Source organism: Prionailurus viverrinus, chromosome D1, assembly GCF_022837055.1.
Source record: "Prionailurus viverrinus isolate Anna chromosome D1, UM_Priviv_1.0, whole genome shotgun sequence".
Lineage (NCBI taxonomy): Eukaryota > Metazoa > Chordata > Mammalia > Carnivora > Felidae > Prionailurus > Prionailurus viverrinus.
This window is the reverse complement of record NC_062570.1, coordinates 12,590,296-12,615,633: the sequence shown is the minus strand read 5'-3', so window position 1 is coordinate 12,615,633 and position 25,338 is coordinate 12,590,296. Positions and strand designations below refer to the sequence as shown.

At 37.3% G+C, this 25,338-nt stretch overlaps 1 pseudogene; it reads left to right on the top strand.

Moving 5' to 3' along the window:
* Window positions 1-5,191: 5,191 nt before the first annotated feature.
* LOC125176397 (NXPE family member 1-like) lies at window positions 5,192-13,214 on the top strand (annotated as a pseudogene).
* The last annotated feature ends 12,124 nt before the right edge of the window (window positions 13,215-25,338 follow it).

Below are 25,338 nucleotides of genomic sequence, written 5' to 3'. Positions count from 1 at the left end.
CAAAAAGGCCCACATCAGGACAGATACTAATTATGACATAAAAATTAAAGAGAATTTTTAAAGGAGCAAAAGAAAAGCAATTGCTTACTTGCAAGAAAACCCATTTTAAGCTTTAAGTTGATTCTTGAGCAGAAACTTTGCATGCCAGAATGCAGTGGTATGGTATAGTTGAAGAACTGAAAGGAAAAAACCTACAACCAAGTATACTGAAACCAGCAAGGTTAGCATTCAGAATTGAAGGAGACATAAAGAAGTTTCCAGATGAACAAAAGTTAGAGTGTATCACCACTAAAATGGCCATATAAGACATAGTAGACTTCTTTGAAAGGAAAAAGAGCCAATAGAGAAAAAGCAGACCAAAAATTTACAAAAATACTAATATCAATTTTATATACAGTTAGTTAAGAGATACAAAAAAAATAGGAAATATTTCATATACATGGAAGAGGGAGTAAAAAACATAATTCTTTTAGAATGTGTTCAAACTTAAACAACAGTCACCTTTACATGAAGTGCTATGTGCATAGGATGTTATATATGAACATCATGGTAACCACAAATCAAACTATAAAAGAAAGGAATCACAAGGGAAGAAAGAGAGGAAAATAAAATTAACAAAATGGGAACAAGCACATATATATTAAATAACTACCTTAAATTAAATGGACTGAAGGTTCCAGTCAAAATAGACAGACTGAATGGATTTCAAAAAGAAAACAAAAGATCCACCTATATGTTGTTTACAAGAGACCCACTTCAGACCTAAAGACACATACAAACTGAAAGTTAAGGAATATATAAAGATATTCCATGCAAATAGAAGCAGGGGGGAAAAGCCAGTGTAGCTATACTTATATCAGACATAATAAACTAAGAAAAAGACTATAGCAATATACAAGGGCAATGAATAATAAGTGATAAGCAAGAGGATACAACAATTGTAAATATCTGTGCACTTACCATAGGCGCACCTGAATATACAAAAAAAATATTAACAGACATAAGGGAGAAATTGACAATAATACACTGATAGTAGGGAACTTGAACACCCCACTTACAGCAATAGAAAGATCATCCACACATACAGTCAATAACAAAGAGTGGCTTTAAATGATACATTAGACCAAATGAACTTAAAATATACACATAACATGCCATCCACAAATAGCAGAACACACGTTCTTTATATGCACATGAAACACTCTCCAGGATACATCACATGTAAGAACACAAATTTAAATAAATTCAAAAAGACTGATCTTTTCCAAACACAATGGTATGAAACTAGAAATCAATTACAAAAATAAAACTAGAAAAACACGAAAACATGGATGTTAAACAACATACTACTAAACAACCAATGGGTTAATTAATGGAGAAAACAAGAAGGAACTTAAACATGAGGACACAAATAAAACTGGAAATATCATGGTCAAAAATCTTTGAGACACAAAAGCAGTTCCTAGAGGGACATATATGACAATAGAGCCATCAGAAGCAACACTTAATGGAGTTAGAAAAATAAAAAACACACCCAAAATTAATAAAAGGAAAAAAACAAATAAATACTTTAAAACAGAGTTCATTATTTGAAAAAAGAAACTGGGGATAAAAAAAAATGAACTCTTACCATTTGCCACAATGTGGATGGAACTAGAAAGTATTATGCTAAGCAAAATAAGTCAGGCAGACAAATAACAGATGATTTCACTCATTTGTGGAATTTGAAAACAACAGATGAACATACGGGAAGGGAAGGAAAAATAATAACCGAGAGAGAGGCACACCATAAGACTCTTTTAAATATACAGAATAAACTGAGGGTTGCTGGAGGGGAGGTGGGGGGAAGGATGGGCGAAATGAGTTATGGACATTAAAAGAGGTCACTTTTTTAATTTTTTGAGGAAACTTCAAACTGTTTTCCAGAGTGGCTGCACCAGTTTGCATTCCCATCAACAGTGCACAAGGGTTCCCCTTTCTCTACTGTTCCCTGAGTTGTTAATTTTAGCCATTCTGACCAGTGTGAGGTGGTCAGAATTAGTTTTGATTTGTATTTCTCTTATGATGAGTGCTATTAAGCATGTTTTATAGGTCTGTTTGCCATCTGGAAATGTCCATTCATGTCTTCTGCCCATCACTTAACTGGATTATTTGGGCTTTGGGGGTGTTGAGTTTGGTAAGATCTTTATAGATTTTGGTTACTAACCCTTTATCCAATGTTGCATTTGCAAATATCTTCTCCAATTCCATTGGTTGCCTTTTAGTGTTGTTCCCAGCAATTGCACTGCTAGGCATTCATCCAAAGGATACAGAATACTGATTTGAAGGGGCACACTCATGCCAATGTTCATAGCAGCACTATCCAAATTATGGTAAGAGCCCAGATGTCCATTAAGTGATGGATTAAGAAGATGTAATATACGTATATACACATATATATCTCACACACACACAATGACAAATGATGAAAAAGAAGTCTTGCCATTTACAACAACGTGGATGGAACTGGAGGGTATTATGCTAAGCAAAATAAGTCAGAGAAAGATTATCATATGATTTCACTCATATGTGGAATTTGAGAAACTCCACAGATGAACATGGGGGAAGGGTAGTAAGAATAAGATAAAAACAGGGAGGCAAACCATAAGACTCTTAAATATAGAGAACAAACAGAGGGTTGCTGGAAGGGAGGGTGGGTTAAATGGGTGGCGGGCATTACCATGGGCACTTTTCAGGATGAGCACTAGGTATCATATGGAAGAGATCAGTCACTGGATTCTACTCCTGAAACCATATAAAGCACTTGACAAAATTCAGCATTCATTTATGATAAAAACTCTTAACAAAGTATGTGTAGAGGGAATATACCTCAACATAAGAAAGGCAGTACATGACACATCCTCAGCCAACATCATACTCAGTGATGAAAAACTAAAGCCTTTCTTCTAAGATCAGGAACAAGAAAAGGATGTCCAGCCTCATCTCTTGTGTTCAACATACTACTAGAAGTACTAGCTGCAGCAATTGGAGAAGACTAAGAAATAAAGTTATCTAAAATTGGTAAGGAAGATGCAAAACTGTTACTATTTCTAGATGACATGATACCATATATGGAAACCCTAAAGATTTCAACACACTGTTAAAACTAATGAATTCATCAAAATTCAGGATACAAAATTAAGAATATAATCCCACTTAAAATTGTATTAAAAAGAATAAAAAACCTAGGAATAAATATAACCAAGTTGGTGGAAGACCTATACTTGAAAACTATAAGACCCAGAGGAAGGAAACCATGCTCATGGATTGGAAGAATATTGTTAACCTGTGCATTCTACCCAAAGCAATCTACAGGTTCCATGCAATCCTGATCAAAATACCAACAGTTTCTTTTCCCACAGAACTAGAACATACAATCCTAAAATACTCATGGAATTACAAAAGTCCCCAAATTGCAAAAGCAATTTTGAAAAAGAACAAAACAAGAGATCTCAGAATCCCAGATTTAAATATATACTACAAAGCTACAGTAGTCAAAAATATCAACACATATCAAGGGAACAGGGTAGAGATTCCAAGAATCTACACATTTATGGTCAATTAATATATGACAGAAGAGGCAAGAATATACAAAGCAGAAAACAACATAGTCTCTTCAATAAATAGTGTTGCAAAAACTGGACCACTTTCTTACACCATAAACTCAAAATGGAAGATCTGAAACCATAAAGAATAACCTGGACCCTAGCTTTAGCAACATTTTATGGACATCTCCTCAGGTAAGGGAAACACAGCAAAAATGAACTACTGGAACTATGTCAAACCAGAAGATTTTGCCCAGTGATGGGAATTTTCAACAAAATGAAAAGGCAACCTATTCAATGGGAGACAGTATTAGCAAATGATATATCCAATAAGGTATTAATATTCAAAATATATAAAGAACTCACACAACTCAACACCAAAAATAATACTAACCTTATTTAAAAACTGGGCAGGGGACCTGAATAGTCATTTTTCAAATAAGTCATACACATAACCATCAGACACATGAAAAGATGCTCAACGTCACTCATCATCGGAGAAATGCAAATCAAAAGCACAATGAGCTATCACCTCACAGCTGTCAGAATGGCACCGAGACAAGAAATAACAAGTGTTAGCAAATATGTGGAGAAAAAGGAACTCTAGTGCACTATTGGTGGGAATATAAATGCATCCTGTAGGCAAAAACAATAGGAAGATTCCTTGAAGGTTAAAAATAGTAATACCTTGGGTCACCTGAGTGGCTCAGTCGGTTGAGCATCTGACTCGGCATAGGTCATGATCTCGCAATTTATGGGTGTGGGCACTGCATCAGGCTCACTGGTGTCACTGTGGAGCTGTCTTGCCTCTCCCACCATTTGTACCCTCTCTCTCAAATAAGCTTTAAAAAAAACATAGACAAGCCATCCAGTAACTGTACTTCTGGGTATTTACCTGTAGAAAATGAAAACCCTCATTCAGAAAGACATATCCACCCTTATGTTTACTGAAACATTACTTACATGAGCCAAGATATGGCTAAGTGTCCATCAATTGAAGAATGGATAAAGAAGATACAAGGTACATACAAAATAGGTTACTCAGCCATGAAAAAGAATGGAATATTGCCATTTGCATCAACATGGATGGAACTAGAGGATATTATGCTAAGTGAATTAAGGCAAATACCGTATGATTTCATTTATATGTGGAATCTAAAACATAAACAAAGAAAAACAGAAATCGACTCAGAACTATTGGTTGCCTGAGGAGAGAGCAGAGTAGGGATAAGCATAACACATAAAGGGGATTAAGAAGTACCACCTTCCATTTATAAATAATAGTATAACAACTTTGTATAGTGACACATGGTTACATTGACTGTGGTGAACATTTTGTAATGTACAGAAATGGCAAATCGCTATGTCATATACCTGACAGAAATATAACATTGTATATCAACTAAAGTTGAAAATAAATTTTAAGTTATTTACATATCTTTCAAAATTATCAGTTTAAATAATACTGATGATAATAGGCAAATAAACATTACAATTCATAACTAAAATGACTTGAAGAGGTTCATTTCATTATGTCACATACCTGGTAATGTCAGCTTGGGTCTGGTCTAAACTTACCGATCTCATTCTATCAATGGAACATTTCAATGAAATCCTTATACCTTGAACTATCATTGATCCCATTAAAGTCACCAACAGAGACTGAGCAAAGAATAAAGGGAATCAGAGAGAAACCAGACCCGCTGACCCCACCCAGATCTTTCACCCACATGAACACCACCCCTAGTGCTGCACACAGCACAGCACCGTTCTCCACGGTGGGCGGGGGGGCAGTTAGACATCCTAACGGAGGTGAGGGGCCCCTTGGGATGCAGGAAGGAAATTGGTGGTGATTCCCTGAGGGCTGGGATCTGGGATGTGCTCCCCATCTCAAAAAGTAGGCACGACACGAATGGAGGCAGACTTCAACAACAGCACCTACCTTGTCAGCTTCAGTCTGTTCTGGGAAGGCCAGGTCTCCATCTCTCCTGATCATCCACCCCAGTGAAGGAGTATTCTGGAGGGCAAGGAGCCAAGGCTACGACAGGGTTATTTTCAATGGTAAATTTGTTAATGGAACTACTCACGTCTTCATTGAATTTGGCCTGACCCCAAACTCACATATGAGCTGTGGGAGTACTTGTATACCCAAGACCAAGAAGCCTTCTCCTACCTGAAACCTCAGCACACACACTGTGAGGCTCTGACTCACAGGGCCACCAGGAACTGAGAAATGTCTTATCTTGCTGTGAAGGAAAAAAGCCTTTTTGTACACATCAGTATACTTTTAGATACCCGGGAAGTTCTGTGGGCAGAGCTACATTCAATTAATATTGAACACAACACTTTCAGATAGCTGTCCTACTCGATATGTGGAGTGTTTAGGAGACCCCTTTTTATGATTTCCACTCCCAAGGTTGGCATTCTCACCAAAATGTTCCTGCCCAAAGTGGAACTCGGTATTATATGTACCTGTACTTTCCCGTGAAAACACACATCCTTTACCACAGACCTAGGTCTTACAAAATATGTTCAGTGTAAAGGTATTCTGATATGTGTTTAAAATGTTATGCCAAAAAAAAGGATTCTTTGATGATGTATGGAACGTCCATGTACGTTCATCCCCTATATCAAATTGTGTAAATTCTACCTCTTAAATATCTTTTGCATTTATCCACTTCTCTCCAAGCCTAGTGCTGCTGAGTTCAGATCATCATCATCTCATCTAGATTAGTTGTCACAGCTTCCCTCCCACCAACTTTACCCTCCCTAATCCGTTGTCTATACTGCATCCTAAGTAATCTTTCCAGAAATCCAACTTCTACTGGTCATCTCCATTTGATATCAAGATCAGATATTCCTCAGCATGTACTGCTCAGGCTGAAGGAGTCCATACTCCCCAGGTTGCAATGTACTGATTATTAAAATCCCCCAAACAGTCCTCCACAAACTGGGTTGAAGGCATATTTCTCCTATCAGAGCTGCATCAAGGCCATGCCTTTCTTCCCTTACTCACAAACAGATGCTCACTTCCTGGCCTCCTGGCTCTCTATTAAGCTGGAAAATTTCATTGCTTAGAATGAAGGATCAGGGTCTCTTCATAAGCCACTTTGCGAAGGGTAACTAGGTATCACCACAAATCCTTGAGCTTACGGTCCAAGCCCTGAGAAAACCTGTCAGTTCCAGACTCCTTTGCTCCTTTAATAACTTCCTGTAAGTTTCAAGGGCTCAGTCCATTTCCTCTTTTCATTCCTGGGAATTCACTTTTCCTAAAGTTGATGACAGACTATAATGTTAGCTTCTCAACAACACCTTTCTTGGTGGTTTTCAAAGTCAAGTTTGCAGTCTTCCTCCCGTACACTTTCAAAAACTATGCTGAGAGGAAGTAAAGTATGGATAGCAAACACGGAAAAACAACACACATTTCAGGTTTTACGTACTTTTCCAGGTGTTGATCTGTAGTCTCTGAAAGAAGTAAAAGTTCAGTTGGGTTCCTGGTCTTTCCCTTTTATCTCTGATGGTGCACCTCACCAAATCTTTTCCTACCCACTAACCATCCTGAGGCCTAAAGTCACAGTAATGGATGAAAATGTGATCTCTTCCTTTTTCTGACTTGAACCTAAGGAGTCATCCACAGCAGAAAATTAAGTACCACTTCTATCCATTGTACCTAGCACCTGGATCCCTGTTCCCCCTTTATCCCCTCTCTGCTTGCTATCACTTACATACACATGTACACAGGTTTGAAACAGTGAGTCAAAGGGAGGATAAGAGCTTTGAAGCAGGAAGGTAGTCTTTCATCAGCTGAAGCAAAGAAATACAATGTACATTGATTCATGCATCAGACTAAACACCACTTTCTGCCAGCCTCTTTGATAGATAATAGGGAAATAGCAGATCAGAAAAATCCATTACCTTCCTTGATAAGGTTTACAATTGTCAGAAGGCAAATTTCTAGGAAAAAATGGGAGGTAAGCACAGCAAGAAACATGTATAAAGAAATAAGCAGCAACCCTGTGACAAAAGGTCTGCAGACCATGCTAAAGAGCCTGAACTCCTCAAGGAAGCGGTTGGGATTTTAAAGAGTAATGAATACAGTTACATTTGCAACTAGAAAGGGTGTTCTGGAAGTTGTGTTGAAAATTTAGGTGGGGTAAAACTGAGACAGCTTGGTTAATTAGAAGCCCACATTAATCCAAGAAAACTATTACATGAACTTCAAAAAATGATGTGGAAACGAGAGAAGACAACTTGCATATCAGGTAAATATTTTGAATCACAAATTTCGAGGACACACTGATTGCATGTGGCAGATGAGCAGAGTGGCCCTGGACTTGACGTGTTCTCAGACAGGGAGAGAGTTTTCCAAAATGCTAATCCACATACAATGCCCAATATACGCAAAATTCACAACGATAATAGTTGTCAGTTGAAGAAAATTTTAAGTTATTTCTTACAAGCAAAAGAGTTCTATTACCTGTATTGTGTGGACAGACAGAAGGCCAATTTATGATCTTATTTTTTGAAGGTCCAATGTGGCAGTTGAAATGATGAAACCTCCTAAAGTCATTGACATCTCCCAGTGTAACAGTAAGTTTGCTCTGTCCTATGGTAGGTGTTGCTTGTCCTGGATCTTCCAAGAGTCATTCTTACACAGGGGGATGGTGATCAGTACCAGTCCTAGTAATCATGGATTTTCTGGAGCTCAAGTCCTAGCAGGTGTCTATGGTATCAATCACCTTGTATTTTAAAGAGAGAAATCAGTTCAAAGAAATTATTTCCAACTCGTTTTATAGCAGATTTCATAGCCATTTTTCCTAAAGGGGAAAGTATCAATATTCTACATTCATATTTAAACATAGTAGTGCATCTCCTAGAGTTGGTGATTCTGTCTGGGGCACTGTGCAAATGTCTTTGATGGTTACCCACGGCTTCAGAGTTGGAACATTTTGGTTTGGTTGGCCGAATTCTCTGTTGGCATAACTTCCTAACCTTTAGTTTATGCACTTAGCAATTTTATATGGAGTTTCCATTTTATTAAATGGGTTTTAGTGGCAACTGTAAAGCCATGTTACTTAGAATAATGTTTACACTAGGCTTTAAAATAACTTTCTTTAAAGCTTATCTGAGTTTACCAATAACATTCATTTTGAGATTTATTTCAACTAATGATTTATTGCCTAATATTTATTCATGTATTCTGCAAATGTTTATCAAGGTTCTAATAGATATGAGGCATTATGGGCAAATGGAGAAAAATAAATGTTCAGCAAGGTTGCAGTCTGAAAGACATTCAATGTAGCAATTCTATAAAGAAAGTAAAGAGGGCTTATGTTAAAGTTTATATTTGACTTAGCCCTGAAGGATATCTGTAGACAAAGAATGAGGCAAAAGAGAAAACTCATAAGGATCATGAGTAGGATTGCCAGGCTTAGCAAATAATAATCTAGGATATAATTTAGATTTGAGTGATTTTTAATTTTTTATGCATATTACCTGAGATAAAGTGTAAACACTGCATGGGAAATTACTAAAAAAATTTATTGTTAAAAATAATTCAAGTTTAATTTGGTATCAATAGGCCAATGGAGTGGAAATATTTGAGGAAATACAGCAAAGGAAGAGACTAGAAAAAAGAAACTAAATCATGGAGGTTCTCATATAGTATGCTGAGAATTTGAGGGTTCATTCAGAAGGTTTTTGAAAGCTACAAAAATCAACTAAGGAAGAAAGTGATACAATCCACTTTGTGCTTTAAAAGGCCATTTCACAAATTTAACAAAATGTGTATGACCTACAGAAAAAATGTTTTAATGTTACTAAGGGATATAAAATAAGGGTGTTTTTTTCTTCTATTTATATAAATTTTGTTGGATGGGATGATTTGATGTTGAAAAGGTGTCATAATGGCTTAAAATAATACAAATGTATCATCTTGCAGTTCTCTAGTTCAGTAGTCAAATGTCTGTCTCACTGAGCTAAAATAAAAGTTGAGCAGGGCAGCATTCCTTTCTGGAGGCTGTAGGGCAGAATCAGCTTCCTCACCTTTTCCAGCTTCTAGAGGTGCCCTTGTTCCGCACAGCCCCCTTCCTCCATTTTCCAGAGCTACAACAGTAGGCCAAGTCCCCCATAACATCTTTCTGATCCACTCTTCTGCCCTCCCTCTCCCACTTTTGAAGACTAATGAGATTTAGGTTGGTCCCACCTAGATCATCCAGGATTATCTCTCATCCCAAAATCCATACCTTTCATCACATTTGGAAACTCCCTTTTGCCATGGAAGGTAACACATTCACAGGTCCCAGGAATTAGAATACAGATATCTTAGCAGAGAGGGGGATGCTAGTCTCCCTGCCATAATCTTTAAACTAATCAACAAGTCTAATGGAATCTTAATAATTCTGGAGTAGGCTTAACAGTATATTGATAATAATGTTAAGTAAAATAAACATTAAGACTAATCATAAGAAAATTTGTCGTAGGGGCACCTAGGACCTCATTGGACCTTCAAGAGTCAGTTGAGCATCTGACTCTTGATTTTGGCTCACGTCATGATCCCAGGGTGGTGGGACAGAGCCCCACAACAGGTCTACCCTGAGCATGGAGTCTTCTTAGGAATCTATCTCCCTTTCTGTCCCTCTCCTGCTTGTACTTTCTCTAAAATAAATAAAATGAAAAAAATTTTAATTTTAATTAAAAAAATTTGTTATATATTTGAGATAGTCTTTCAAAGCACTTAGTTTGACACATAGCAAAATGACTACTCTGACACATATATATTGTACAAGATATGGTTTACAATAATAAGCACAAAGGCTATCTTCCTACCAAAGTATGCCAGTACATTAGGATTATTAAGATTCCAGGGTTATGATCGTCAGTCATCCAGGCGCAATGCTATCAAACCTCATAGAACCCCAAACATGTCACACTGAAGTTTTGATATAATTATAGGATTATGGAAACTCTCATGAGCAAGCCTAATCACTATGACTTAACAATTCTTTCAGGTAATCCTGGAATAGCTAGTTCAGAATTTTCCAATTCTTCCACTAGCACCATTTTTCCACTTTGTAGGTTACACAGTACAACCATGCTTATGAATATTCTGTGGAGAAAGACAGCCAGAGACTGCAAGGCCTCTGGGGGTGCTTAGCATGCAGAGTAAAGCAAAGACTGGGTGTGGTCTTCCAGGACCCATCCTCCCTTCCCTCTGTGGTAATAAAACACTGCAATTTTAGCTAGGCCCGTGATCACCCAACTACAGGCTGTCTTCCTTGAAGCTGGTGGTAACCATAACTAGACTTTTGACTGGATTATGAGTGGAAGTGATATGGGAAACTTCTGGGTCATGCCTTTAAAAGTAAAACACCATGACCTCTGCTTCCTACCGGCTGAACTCTCGATATAATGCTGAGAGATCAAAGATCCATGTTAGACGATGAGACTGAAGTCGTAAGTTAAGAATAGCACCTCCATTGTGACGGTGGTATCATGGGTGCACGCATATGTTCAAACTCACTCAACTGTATACATTAAAAACATGCAGTAATTTGTATGCCAAGTATATCTCAATATAGCTATAAAAAATTAAAAAGTTAAGATTACCATACCTTCTCAAAAAAAAAAAAAAAAGTGGCAGAACAAGACAGAAAGTGTCCTTGAAAGCATGTAATGTCATATCAGCCCTGGCTTGCTCAAGTTAGGACTCTTTTGTGAGGGATAAATAAATGTATATGCTTAAGTCATTATTATTTGCTTTCTAGATAATACAGAATATGATATCAGTATAGAAATGCTTTGTAACAAACCTAAAATACAAGGCATGAACTCAATGGTGGGGGAGGGGGGCATGTACTGAGTGCAAAGGAAACAAGACAGGTAAAATATCTGAGGATTTTCATTACGCCATAGCAAAACTTTCGGTGCATTGCTGCCTGCAATGCCTTGGAAAGCAGACTATGTGCCAACAGAGCCTTTAAATCTAATGAAAGTTGCTGGAAAATCTCAGAATACTGGTTTGTACTGTCTGCTGTATGTTAGTTTTTGTGAAATCCTACCTAAATATATCCATTCAAGCTACGTATTTCATAGTGTTTGGACTTTTTAAAATGCGGACATGCTATATTTTAAGCTATTTTTTAACAAAAAAAAATATTCTTATAAAAATTTCATAGAAAAAATAAGACCACTGCTTCACTAATGGAACAAAGGTAAGTAATTTGGTACAAGGACACCAACTGTCAGATCACTAATATTCAGGTTAGAGACAAAAGCCTAAGTCACTGAAGAGTCTGCAGTGATGGCAAAACTTCAAAACTTAGCTAACAACCAGATTTGGGAGAAAACGAACAAGGAGGAGTCAAGATGACTCAAAATCTCAAAGAAATGCATAGAAGTGGCTAAAACAAAGCTGGTGATCAAAGAATAGTAGGAGGAAGGAATTAGGAAACAGGAGTATGAGAAAGAAATCAAAAAGTGAAGGACAGAGAAAGATTAGATATTTAACTTACGCCAATAAAATCACTTACCACAAGTGTCTCTTTTATTAGAGTGAAAAATTAAAAGGATAATGCCAAGTCAGAATGAAGACTCCTGTCGCTGGTGGTTATACTTCAGAAGGAAGGTGGATTACATTTTGTAACCAGATTCAGTTAAATACAATGGAGATAAATGGCTCTTTGAAAGGAACATTAATTTATCTCCTGGGAGACTCTACCTTGCATCACTGGATCGAACACTTATCCAAACTTGTAAAAAAGTATGTAATTATGTTATATTATTTTAGAAATTCAGGCTGATATTAAAGTACTATTAATGAGATCTCTATTCTCTCACTTTGATTGTCTTATTTTCAACTTCATTTCACTTTCTAGGTTTGAGCCTTTTAATTTAAAACGTTTTATTCCCATTTTCACAAGAAATGGTGTTTCTCCTTATGAATTCCAATGAAAACTTTACATTTTGATTGATATTTCACACATACGAACAGATAATCTACCCCAAAGCGTAGGATGTTCCAGTAAGAAATAATCTAGATGGATGACTATTTTAAATGATAGAATAATCATTGCCTTCAAGTTAAAATTTTATTTTTTTATAAACTTTTTTCATCTTCCTGGAACTGGAATTTTTGAGAAGCATTTATTCTTGGGTGCAGAAAGACACATTCAGATTCAGTGGCAAAAAATATAGGTACTCTTTTGTCACCCTTCAGCTCTACTCTGGGATAGATGAGGGTTATATTCCTCAGGAAACTGACGGGATATCAGATGACAAAAGCACAGCCATCGTCATCACATGTGGCCAACACTTCAGGCCCTTCCCCATTGACATTTTCATTTGCAGGGCCATGAATGCCCGAGAAGCTATTACACTACTATTCCTAAGAAGCCCAGCCACTAAAGTGATCTTTAAGACAGAAAACAGGAAGATGCACATACACACAGTCAGGTTTGGAAACTTCCGTGGTTACATTCAATATTGTACCATGAGGACATTTTCAAAGATCTCGGTGTGTATGTCACTGATGCCTGGGACATGACTATTACACAAGGCACTAATAGTGTCTACCTACATGACTATGTAATTAGAAATCAGATCAACACGTTTTTAAACTCCATTTGCTAAAGCATAAATATACAAAACCCCTAGAACCAATCTCTACAAATAATTCGATTTGTATTTCAAAGAATCCATCTGGACAGGGGAAGGACATTTAAGAACAAACACAAACAATGTAGGATGCAAAGCCAAGAAAATCAGACATGAAGAATGATTATACCGTCCCTGGAGATTGTCTACATGTGATAATAAATGTTCATATTCCTTAAGCAGGTTTGGGTCATACTTTCTGTTACTTGTGGCTGAAAGCATCCTAACTTGACACTTTATTAGGGTAAAAGAGAATAAACATGTGATCGTCTTGATGGTCTAAAACATACATTATCTAACATTTTCTGTAAAGGACTAGAAAATAAATGTTTTACACTTTGTAGTCCATTCATCTCTCTCACAACTGCTCAATTCTTCTATTGTAGGGTGAAAACAGCCATAGACATGTAAATGAATGAGTATGGCTATATTCCAATAAAACTTTATGACAATGAAAGCCAAATTTCGTAGTTTTATTCTTCTTTAGATTTTCTCCCAGCTTAAAAAAAAATACAAAACCATTCTTAAACTTCCAGGGAAAATGGCAAAGTAGAAAGATCCTAGGCTCACCTTGTCCCATGGATACATCTAGGTAACACCTACATCAGTATAAATAACCCAGAAAAGGACCCAAAGACTGGCAGAACAGACTCTCCACAGCTAAATGTATAAAAAAGGCCACATCAAAGAGGGTAAGAAGGGTGGAAACACAGGAGCCAAACTCACCAATGGGAGAAGGGAAAAGAACAGACCCCACACCAGGTACCCAGGCATGGGGAACTACACTGGGAAGATGAATCTCCATATTTGGCTTTAAAAACCAGAAAGGCCTAACTTTGTGAGCTCCCTCAATCAGTGGTGTTAACACCTGGAACTTTAAAACAGGCTCAGCTCAGGGAGAGCCAAAGGGTGACAGGAAAGGGAGTCCCTGCCTTTAAAGAGGCAGCACAACAAACAGCCCTTTTGAGATACAATAGACAAGCAGCAGTTTGAAAAATGCCTGGGGTATACAGGAGGGAAATTTGTTTACTAAACTCAGAGTATGTGCTGAAGGGGTAGAGATCTTTGGGAGACTTCTCTAAGACAAAAGATCTGGGAGATGCCATTCCGTCTCCCACCTCCCAGCTTAGATACACAGACATCTGCCAGAAACAGCCCAGCATGAAAACCCTCCACCTAGCTTGCTAACAGCATGCCCTAGGCCCACACTCTTCTGTGGACTCACCCCTGCAATCCAGCATCAGTGGGAGTTTTCCCAGGTGGCTGCAGATCGCCTCTTGTGGCAGAACAGGCAGGCCCTGTTGGTACCTTGTGATCTGCCCCTGTGTTCTCCTGTGGATCCATCTCCTCCAATGTGCCCTTGGCAGGAGTCCATCCAAAGCAGTGCTACCAACATGGTAGTGTGCAAGCAGCCCCAAGAAGGAGCTAGCACAACACCAAAGTGATTCTGACCCCAGCAAGAGGGGAAGATAACCATACACACCTCTCCAGCTGTGGACCCAGTAGTGGGCTGGGGGTAGACATCTGGTCTCACTACAGGCCACACCCACCAACAAAACTTCACAGGAGGATGACACAGGAACAGCACACTGCATTTTGGTTCTACCTCAGCTCTGGCAAATGCCTGGTCTGACTCAAGCCCAAGGCAGCCCCAGACTGGCCCACTAATAACACAAGGAGTAAACTCCGCTTACAATGAGCAAAGAGAACAATTGCAGATAACTAGACTAAAGGCAAACATACATCAGCCCAACAGTAAGGTACACACAACACAAACAGGAAACATGACTAAGTGCCAGGTTCTGGTGAACAGGGGAACACTGCACTGCAGGACACTGTAGGATCTCTTTTTTATTAAGGCCACTACTTTCAAGAGCAAGAGAATGTAGCTGACTTCCCTAACACATAGAAACAGAAACAGTGAATTAGAAGAAACAAGGAGGAGCGGGGCGCCTGGGTGGCTTGGTCGGTTAAGCGTCCGACTTCGGCTCAGGTCATGATCTCACGGTCGGTGAGTTCAAGCCCCGCGTCGGGCTCTGTGCTGACAGCTCAGAGCCTGGAGCCTGTTTCAGATTCTGTGTCTCCCCCTCTCTCTGCCCCTCCCCTATTCATGCTCTGTCTCTGTCTCAAAAATAAATAAACGTTAAAAAAAAAAAAGAAACGAGAAGATAGACAAATATGTCTTAAATGAAAGAATAGAACAAAATCACAGCAAAACAGCTATATAAAACAGAGATGAGCAATACACCTGATAGAGAATTTAAAGTAATGGTCATAAAGGTACTCACTGGACTTAAGAGTGGAGGATCTCCGTAAGACCTTCAACAAAGAGACGGAAAATATGAAAGAGAACCAACCAGAGTTGAAGAACTCAATAGCTGAAATTTACAATACACTGCAGGTAATAAATGGTAGAGTAAAGGAAACAGATCATATCAGCAAGCTGGAAGACAGAATAATGGAAAGCAACCAAGCTTAACATGAAAAAGAAAAAAGAACAATAATAAATGAGAATAGGTTAAGGGAACTCTGCAACACCATCAAGCATAATAACATTTGCATTACAGGGATCCCAGATGAAGAAGAAAGAGAAAAGGGAGCAGAAAATTTATTTGAAGTAATAGTAGCTCAAACCTTCCCTAAACTGGAAAAAGAAACAGACATCCAGATCCAGAAAGCACAGAGAAACCCAAAAAAATCAACCCAAGGAGGTCTACACCACATAACACATAGTAATTAAAATGGCAAGAAGTCATCATAAAGAATTTTAAAAGCAGCAAAAGAAAACAGTTACATACAAGGGAAACCCCATAAGGCTATACACTGATCTTTCAGCAGAGTTTTGCAGGCCAGAAGGGAGTGGCAACATACTGTCAAAGTGCTAAAAGGAAAAAACCTGCAACCAGGAATACTCTATCCAGCAAGGCTATCATTGAAAATAAAAGGCAAGATAAAGAGGCTCCCAGACAAACAAAACTTAAAAGAATTCATCACCATTGAACCAGCCTTATAAGAAATGTTAAAGGGGGGATTCTTTGAGTGGAAAGAAAGTACCATATGCAGAAGTAAGGAAAAAAATTCACAGGTACACATGAACATAAAAGGTAGATTAATCACTTATAAATCCCATATGGAAGTTAAAGCACAAAAAGAGTACAATCAAGTACATCTGTAAAAATCAGTCATGGGATTCACAAAATAAAAGAACATAAAGTATGACACCATATACCTAAAACATGGTAGGGGGAGAGTAAAAATTCTCTCTTTTAGAGCACTTTTAGAATGGGTTCAATCATAAGTGACCATCATCCTAATATAGACTGCTCTATGCACAAGATATTATATATAAACCTAATGGTGACCACAAATCAAAAAACCTGCAAAAAATAAAAAGGAATCCAAGTATGTCACTTAAAAAAGCCATCAAACCACAAGAGAGCAAGAGAAAAAAGGGGCAGAGAAAAAGTACAAAAACAACGATAAAACAAGTGACAAAATGGCAATAAGTAATACCTAACAATTATTTTGAATATAAATGGGTTAAATGCTCCAATCAAAAGACATAGGGTGACTTAATAAAAAACAAGACCCATTCATGTACTGTCTACAACAGCCTAATTTCAGACCTAAAGATACATGTAGATTGAAAGTGAAGGGATGATAAAACATTTATCATGCAAATGGAAGTGAAAACAAAACCTGGGGTAGCAAAACTCATATCAGACAAAAGAGACTTTAAAGCAAACACTGTCAAGAGCCAAAGAAGGACATTACATAATCATAAGAGAACAAGCCAACAAGATATAACAATTGTAAATATTTGTGCATTCAATATGAGAGCACCTAAACATATAAAGCAGCTGTTAACAAACATAAAGAAACAAGTAGTAATACAAAAATAGTAGGGGAATTTAACACCTCACCTATATCAGTGGATAGATCATCCAAACAGAAAATCAACAAGGAAACAATGGTTTTGAATTACACATTGTACTAGATGGAGCTAACAGATATATTCAGAACATTCCATCCACCCAAAAACAGCAGAATACACATTCAAGTACACATGGAACATTCTCCAGAATAGATCACATACTGGCAAAAAAAAACAGTCTCAGCAAATTTAAAAAGATTGAAATCTTTTCATGCATAATTTCCAACCACAATGGTATGAACTACTGCATGTAAAACTGCATGGAAAAATCTGGAGAGAACACAAACACATGGAGGTTAAAGAACATGCTATCAACATCAATGGGTCAAAGATACAAAACAATCAATGGGTCAAAGATACAAAAATACTATTTTGAAAGAATACATGCACCCTGATGTGTACAGCAGCATTATCAACAATCATTAAATTATGGAAAGAGTCCAAATGTCCATCAATATTTGATGAATAAAGGAGAGATGTGGTATATACGTACAATGGAATATTATTACTCAGCCATCAAAAAGAATGAAATCTTGCCATTTGCAATGACATAGATGGAGCTAGAGTGTATTAAGCTAAGTGAAATAAGTCAGAGAAAGACAAATACCATATGATTTCACTCATATGTGGAATTTAAGAAACAAGACAAAAACAAAAACAAAAAGAACAAAACATGGTGCCAGAGGTGGAAAGACAGGAAAACCAACAAACAGACTCGTAACTATACAGAACAAACTGATGGTTACCAGAGAAGAGGTAGACAGGGGTTATGGGTTAAATAGGTAATGGGAATTAAGGAGGGCACTCGTGATGAGCACCAGGTGTTGTAGTTAAGTGTTGAATCACTAAATTCTATGCCTAAAACTAATATTATACTGTATGTTAACTGATATTTACATTAAAATGTGGAAGAAAAAATAGATTTTAAAATAAAAATTTTAAAAAACCAACTGATAAATGAAGAAATCAAAGAGGAAATTTTAAAAATACATGGAGGGGCCCTTGGGTGGCTCAGTCGGTTAAGCATCTGACTTTGGCTCAGGTCATGATCTTGCAGTTCATGAGTTCGAGCCCTGCATCAGGCTCTGTGCTGACAGCGCTGAGTAGGCAGCCTGCTTCGGATTCTGTGTGTGTCTCTCTCTGCCCCTCCCCCACCTCTCTCTCAAAAATAAAGAAAACATTTAAAAAAAATAAATAAAATTAAAAAAATAAAAATACATGGAGATAAATGAACATAAAAAGACAATGGTGTGAAATCTTTAGGATGCAGCAAGTTGTTCTAAGAGGAAGGTTATAACAATACAGGCCTACCTCAAGAAGAAAAGTCTCAAATAAAAAACCAATCCTTATACCTAAAGCTAGAAAGAAAAGAAGCAAAACCCAAAAACAGGAGAAAGAATGAAATAACAGAGATTAAAACACAAATGAAATAGAAATTAAAAAAAAAAAAAAAAAAGAACAAATCAACGAAGCCAGGAGCTTGTTCTTTGAAAAGATAAAACTAATAAGCCTTAAGCCACACTCATCAAAAAAAAAGGAAAGGGGCATCTGGGTGACTCGGTCAATTAAGTAAACGGCAAGGTCACGATCTCACAATTCATATGTTTGAGCCTCTCATCAAGCTCCATGCTGATGGCACAGAGCCTGCTTGGGAAGTTCTCTTGTCTCCCACTCTTTCTGCCCTTCCCCTCTGTTCAAGTTCTCTCTCAAAAATAAATAAACAGACTAAAAAAAAAAAAAAAGGAGAGGACTCAAAATCACAAATCAAAGAGCAGTATTAATAACGAACATCACAGAAATACAAAGGATTATCAGAGATTATGAAAAATTATAAGCCAGCAAACTGGATGACTTAGAAGAAATGAATACATTCCTAAAAACATATAACCTCCAAAAACTGAATCACAAAGAAAAAGACAATTTGGGGGAGCCTGGGTGGCGCAGTCGGTTAAGCGTCCGACTTCAGCCAGGTCACGATCTCGCGGTCCGTGAGTTCGAGCCCCGCGTCAGGCTCTAGGCTGATGGCTCGGAGCCTGGAGCCTGTTTCCCATTCTGTGTCTCCCTCTCTCTCTGCCCCTCCCCCATTCATGCTCTGTCTCTCTCTGTCCCAAAAATAAATAAAAAACGTTGAAAAAAAATTTAAAAAAAAATCCATTTAAAAAAAGAAAAAGACAATTTGAACACACCAAGTACTAGCAATGAAATTGAATCAATTATCAAAAAACTCACAACAAACAAAAGTCCAAGAACAGACAGCTTCACAGGTGAATTCTACCAAGAAGGCAAAGAAGAGTTAATAGCTATTCTTCTCAAACTATTCAAAAAAAGAAAGGAAGGAAACATCCAAATTCATTCTATGAGGTCAACATTATCCTGATGCCAAAACCAGATAAAGATACTACAAAAAAAAAGAATTACAAGCCAATATCTCTAATGAACATAGATACAAAAATTCTCAACAAAATATTAGCAAACTGAATTCAAAAATACATTAAAAAATCATTCACTACAATGAAGTGGGATTTATGTGCAGACCAACAAACATGACACCTCACATCAACAAGAAAAGGGTAAAAACCATATGGTTATCTTAATAGATGCAGATAAGTCATCTGATGAAATTCAATATTCTTTCAAGATAAAAACTTTCAACAAAGTAGGCTTAGAGGAAATAAACCTCAACATAATAAAAACCATATATGAGAAACCCACAGCTAATATCATCCTTAATGGCGAAAAACAGAGTTTTGCTCTAAGGTCAGGAATGAGATAAAGATTTATACTCATACCACTTTTTTCCAACACAGTACTGGAAGTCTTAGCCACAGCAATCAGACAAGAACAAGAAACAAAATGCATCCAGATTGGTAAGGAAAAAGGAAAATTTTATCATGACATGATACTACATAGAGAAAACCCTAAATATTCCACTAAAGAAAAAACTATAGAACTGATAAGTGAATTCAGTAAGTTCACAGAATATGAAATCAACATACAGAAATATGTTGCATTCTGTACATTAATAATAAAGTAGCAGAAAGAGAAATTAAGAAAACAATCCCACTTACAAAAATAGCACACAAAAATAAAATATCTAGAAACAAGCTTAATCAAGGAAGTGAAACACCTGTACTCTGAAAACTATAAAACACTGATGAAGGATACTGAAGATGACACAAATGGAAAGATATACCATGCTCATGGACTGGGAGAACAAATACTGTTAAAATGTCAGTACTACCCAAAGCAATCTACAGATTTTATTCAATCACTATCAAAATACTAACAGCATTTTCACAGAGCTAGAACAAACAATCCTAAAACCTGTATTAGAACCATAAAAGACCCCTAAAAGCCAAAGCAATCTTGAAAAAAAGGACAAAACTGGAGGCATCACAATCCCAGTTTTCAAGATACACGACAAAGTTGTAATTAAAACAGAATGGTACTGGCACAAAAACAGACACATAGATCAATGGAACAGAATAGAGAGCTCAGAAATAAACCCAAGATTATATGGCCAATTACTCTATGACAAAGGAGGCACGAATATGCAATGGGAAAAAGACAGTTTTTTCAATAAATGCTGCTGGGAAAACTAGACAGGTACAAGAAAAGGAATGAAACTGGACCATTTTCTTAAACATACACGAAAGTTACCTCAAAATGGATTAAAAACCTAAATGTGAGACTTGAAACCATAAGTAGCCTAGAGGAGAGCACAGGCAAGTAATTTCTCTGACATTGGTCACAGCAACATTTTTCCAGATATGTCTCCTGAAACAAGGTAAATGAAAACAAAAATAAACTATTGGGACTACATTAAAATGAAAAGCTTTTGCACAGCAAAGGAAACCATTAACAAAATGAGAAGGTAACCTACCAAATGGGAGAAGTTATTTGCAAATGATACATTCAATAAGGGTTTGATATCCAAAATGTATAAAGAACTTAACTCAACTTAACTCAACACCAAAAAAAAAAAATCCAATGAAAAATATGAACAGATTTTTCTCCAAAGACATACAGATGTCCAACAGACGTGTGAAAAGATGCTTAACATCACTCATCATCAGGAAAATGTAAATCAACACTATAATGAGATATCACCTCACACGAGTCAAAATGGCTAAAATCAAAAACAAAACAACAAATGTTGGCAAGGATGTGGAGAAGAAGGAACCCTCACACGTTGTTAGTAGGAATGCAAATTGGTACAGCCACTGTGGAAACAGTATGGAGGTTCCTCAAAAAATTAAAAATAGAATTACCTATGATCCAGGAATTCCAGTACTGAGTCTTTACCCAAAAAAAATGAAAACATGAATCCAAAAAGATATATGCACCCCTATATTTATTGCAGCATTATTTACAATAGCCAAGACATGGAAACAGCCCAAGTGTCCATCCGTGGGTGAATGGACATGGTACATGTATATACAAGTATATATGTTGTGTGTATATATATATATATATATATATATATATATATATGTCTGTGTGTGTGTGTGTGTGTATAAAATAGGATGCCACTAGCCATAAAAAAGAATGAGATTATTCCATTTGCAACAAAATAGATGGACTTAGAGAGTATAGTGCTAAGTGAAATAAGTCAGTCAGAGAAAGACAAATACCATATGATTTCACCCACATGTGGAATTTAAGAAATAAAACAGATAAACAAAGAAAAAAGACAAATGAAAGAGACAGACTCTTCAATACAAAGAACAAACTGGTGGCTGGGGGTGGGAGGATGGGTGAAACAGATAAAAGGGATTAAGAGTACACCTATCTTGATGAGCATTGGATAATGTACAGAACTGTTGAATCACTATATTATACACCTGAAACTAATATAGCACTATGTTAAATTTATTTCAATAAAAAAAGAAGGGAAAAAACTTGGAAGAATTGAACACAAATTCCTTGGAGGTTGAGGGAAAAACTAAAGAAAAAGGAGAAAATTCCTATAACTTGAGAAAGTTTATCTACTAGAAAACTGCAATAAATATCACTTAGTGAAAGAAATATAACAAACACTCTCTGTTAATGTCAGGAAGAAAATATGAATGACTTTTACTCAACAATGCTGTGGTGTTCCATGTCAGAAAGGAACAGAAGTAAAAAAAAATAATAATAATGAATAAAAAACAATAAAAAGAAAGAACAGAAATAACTGTTTCTGGTTATTTGCTCACTCCCTTACAAAAAAACCAAGAAGAAAAAAAAAAAAAAAAAGAGATTAGAGTGGAAGAGAGCCAAAGCATAAGAGACTCTTAAAAACTGAGAACAAACTGAGGGTTGATGGGGGGTGGGAGGGAGAGGAGGGTGGGTGATGGGTATCGAGGAGGGCACCTTTTGGGATGAGCACTGGGTGTTGTATGGAAACCAATTTGACAATAAACTTCATATATTGAAAAAAAAGAAAAGAAAAGAAAAGAAAAGAAAAGAAAAGAAAAAGAAAAAGAAAACCAAGAAGCTAAATATAAAAATTTAGAAGGTGACATAACACAAGCTCAACATAGGAAAATTAAAAGTTTTTGGCAGAGGTGCAATAATTAGACAATATAATCAAAATTGCATGGTATCTCTGCATAGAGAATGTGAACATGTTTTATTATATTTAATCCTAGAAATTTGGTACTTTTTGATCCATTGTAAATATATCGTTTAAAATCTTTAGTATCGTAGAGGCACCTCGGTGGCTCAGTAAGTTAAGCATCTGACTTTGGCTCGGTTCATGAGTTCAAGCCCCGCATCAGGCTCTGTGCTGACAGTGAGGAGCATGCTTGGGATTCATTCTCTCTCTCTCTCTCTCTCTCTCTCTCACTCTCTGCCTCTCCCCTGTTCACATTCTCAATCTCTCACTCTCTCACTCAAAATAAATATATAAAGTTTAAAAAATTAAATTTAAATTTAAAAACCCACTGTAATATAAAGACTAATAAAAAGTTTCATATAAAGGCATGTAAACTTCAGAGTAGAAGGAACATGAATAGAAATGAAACTTCTTTTATGCTTTTTTATACCATTTTGGAACCACATACATGATTTACATATCAAAAATTTTACATTAAAAAAACAATAGGGCTCGTGAGATCAAGAACTGCATGGGGCTTGTGCTGACAGGGTGGAGTCTGGGATTCTCTCTTCCTCTCTCTCTCTGCACATGCACCTGCAATCTCTCTCTCGTTCTCTCTCAAAATAAATAAATAAGGCTCACAAAATGTGTATGGGCTGTGCTTTCAAAATTGTTAACTTAGTCCTGTCTCCTTGTCTGCAACCTTGGTCACATTATGCTTAGATGTTCTGGCTTTGTTCTTGGGGTCTTGCTGACAGATCTGGACTTGTAAAGACCAGACATATCAGCCCTGTTATTAGGACACATTAGTTAATTTGCAAACAGTGAGTGATAAGTTTCCTTTCTCCTTTTTCCCAAAACACTTTCCCTTAACTCAGAGTCCTCCCCTGGAATAGTCAAGATATTTTGACATACTAAGGCTTCAACACAGACCAAAAGATGGTTTCCGCATTCCTCAATATTGCCCCATTCTATTTCCAACAACGAAGATCTTAATTTCAAGATACATCCACAAGATCTTCCAAAAATGTTTTAAAAACATGCAAAAATCCCATTCACAAAAGCAAATTACCTTTATCCGCAGTAAAAACATGCTTTTTTCGTCAAGGTTTATTTTTTCAGTCCTCAACTAAGGCTGGTAGCTGGCAACATCTTCCTTAAAGACAGGAGTTTTCTTCACTGAAATATCTCATGTGGCTTCTTGGCCATCTAAGTTTGTTTCCAGCCTAAACCAATAAAAGCTAGAAAGCAAGGGCCCCATGGCTACATGGCTGAACATGCTGAGCCAGTCCTAAGATTTTCTGTACCTCTCATCAGACTTCGGCTGATTTTGTGGAGCACAGCTTTCTTGCCACTGTTCCTGATCTCGAAGCCTCAGTCATGGTGACTGGCACTTGGTAAGGAAGGGGTGCCAATGCAAAGGTGAATACCAAATAGCTGAGAGCCATTTTCAACCTGAAGGTTTATTACCACAATGTAGGAAGGCATCAGTTCCACCACTACACATGAGCAGAATCCATCTGACCTCTCAGAAGGTCTGAAGCTTTCAGGTACCTATGTACTTTGTGAACTCCATCCCCAATATTCTTTAGGGTCACTCTTTAGTCCACAATCTGTGTATCCTCCTGGCACTTGTGTGGCTACGACAAAGAGGACTGGCAGAGACAAAGTTATAGGAGTAGAACCACCAGGGCTACAGCTGAGACTTTTGTCAGAACACAGGATTCAGGGGTGCCTGGGTCGCTCAGTGAGTTAAGCGTCCAGATTCAACTCAGGTCATGATCCCATGGTTCATGGGTTCGAGTTCCAAGTCGGGCTCTGTGCTGACAGCTCAGAGCCTGGAGCCCACTTCGGATACTATGTCTCCCTCTCTCTCTGCCCCTCCCCTGCTCACACGCTGTCTCTCTCAAAAAACAAACAAACAAACACACAAAAAAAACATGGTATTCAAAGTCTCCCAAGTGGCCCCACATAGCATTTGAATACCCTTTCCTGCTCAAGACTCCTTTTCCTCTACTTCCTGCTCCCCAACCCCAACTCTCTCTGTCCTCCTCCATCTTTCCAGACCACAGAAGACACCCCTCCACAGAGATGCACAGTCATGACCCCAGCACCATCCTTGGAATGCTTTTCTTCATCTCTAGTTCTTTAGGTAGGAGCACACGCATAATAGCATCGATCAGTATTTGTCAAATAAATGATGCTGCATCTCTATACTTCCAGAACATGTTGTAAAACAGAACACAGAAAAGGGACATGGCCCATTTTAAAAATCAAATTAATATAATCTTCTGTAAGCTGAGAGGAAGAGAAACAAGGTAAAAAAGAGTAAGCACCACAATCATCCAAGAAGAAGAAGAAGGGTGATGGGGTCAAAACTCTGTTTACAATTAGAATCACTGTTGACACTTTTTTACAGCTACTCCTTCCTGGGTTAGGGAGGAGTGATATGGAGCAGACATTACAATGTAGGAAATGGAGAAACAGTCTAAGCATGAGGAAGCCCAGGTTTTCAACAAAATTCACCTACAGCCACTAATCACCTTGTTTTTTTTTTATTTCCCTCCTTTTCGATTATGCTAATG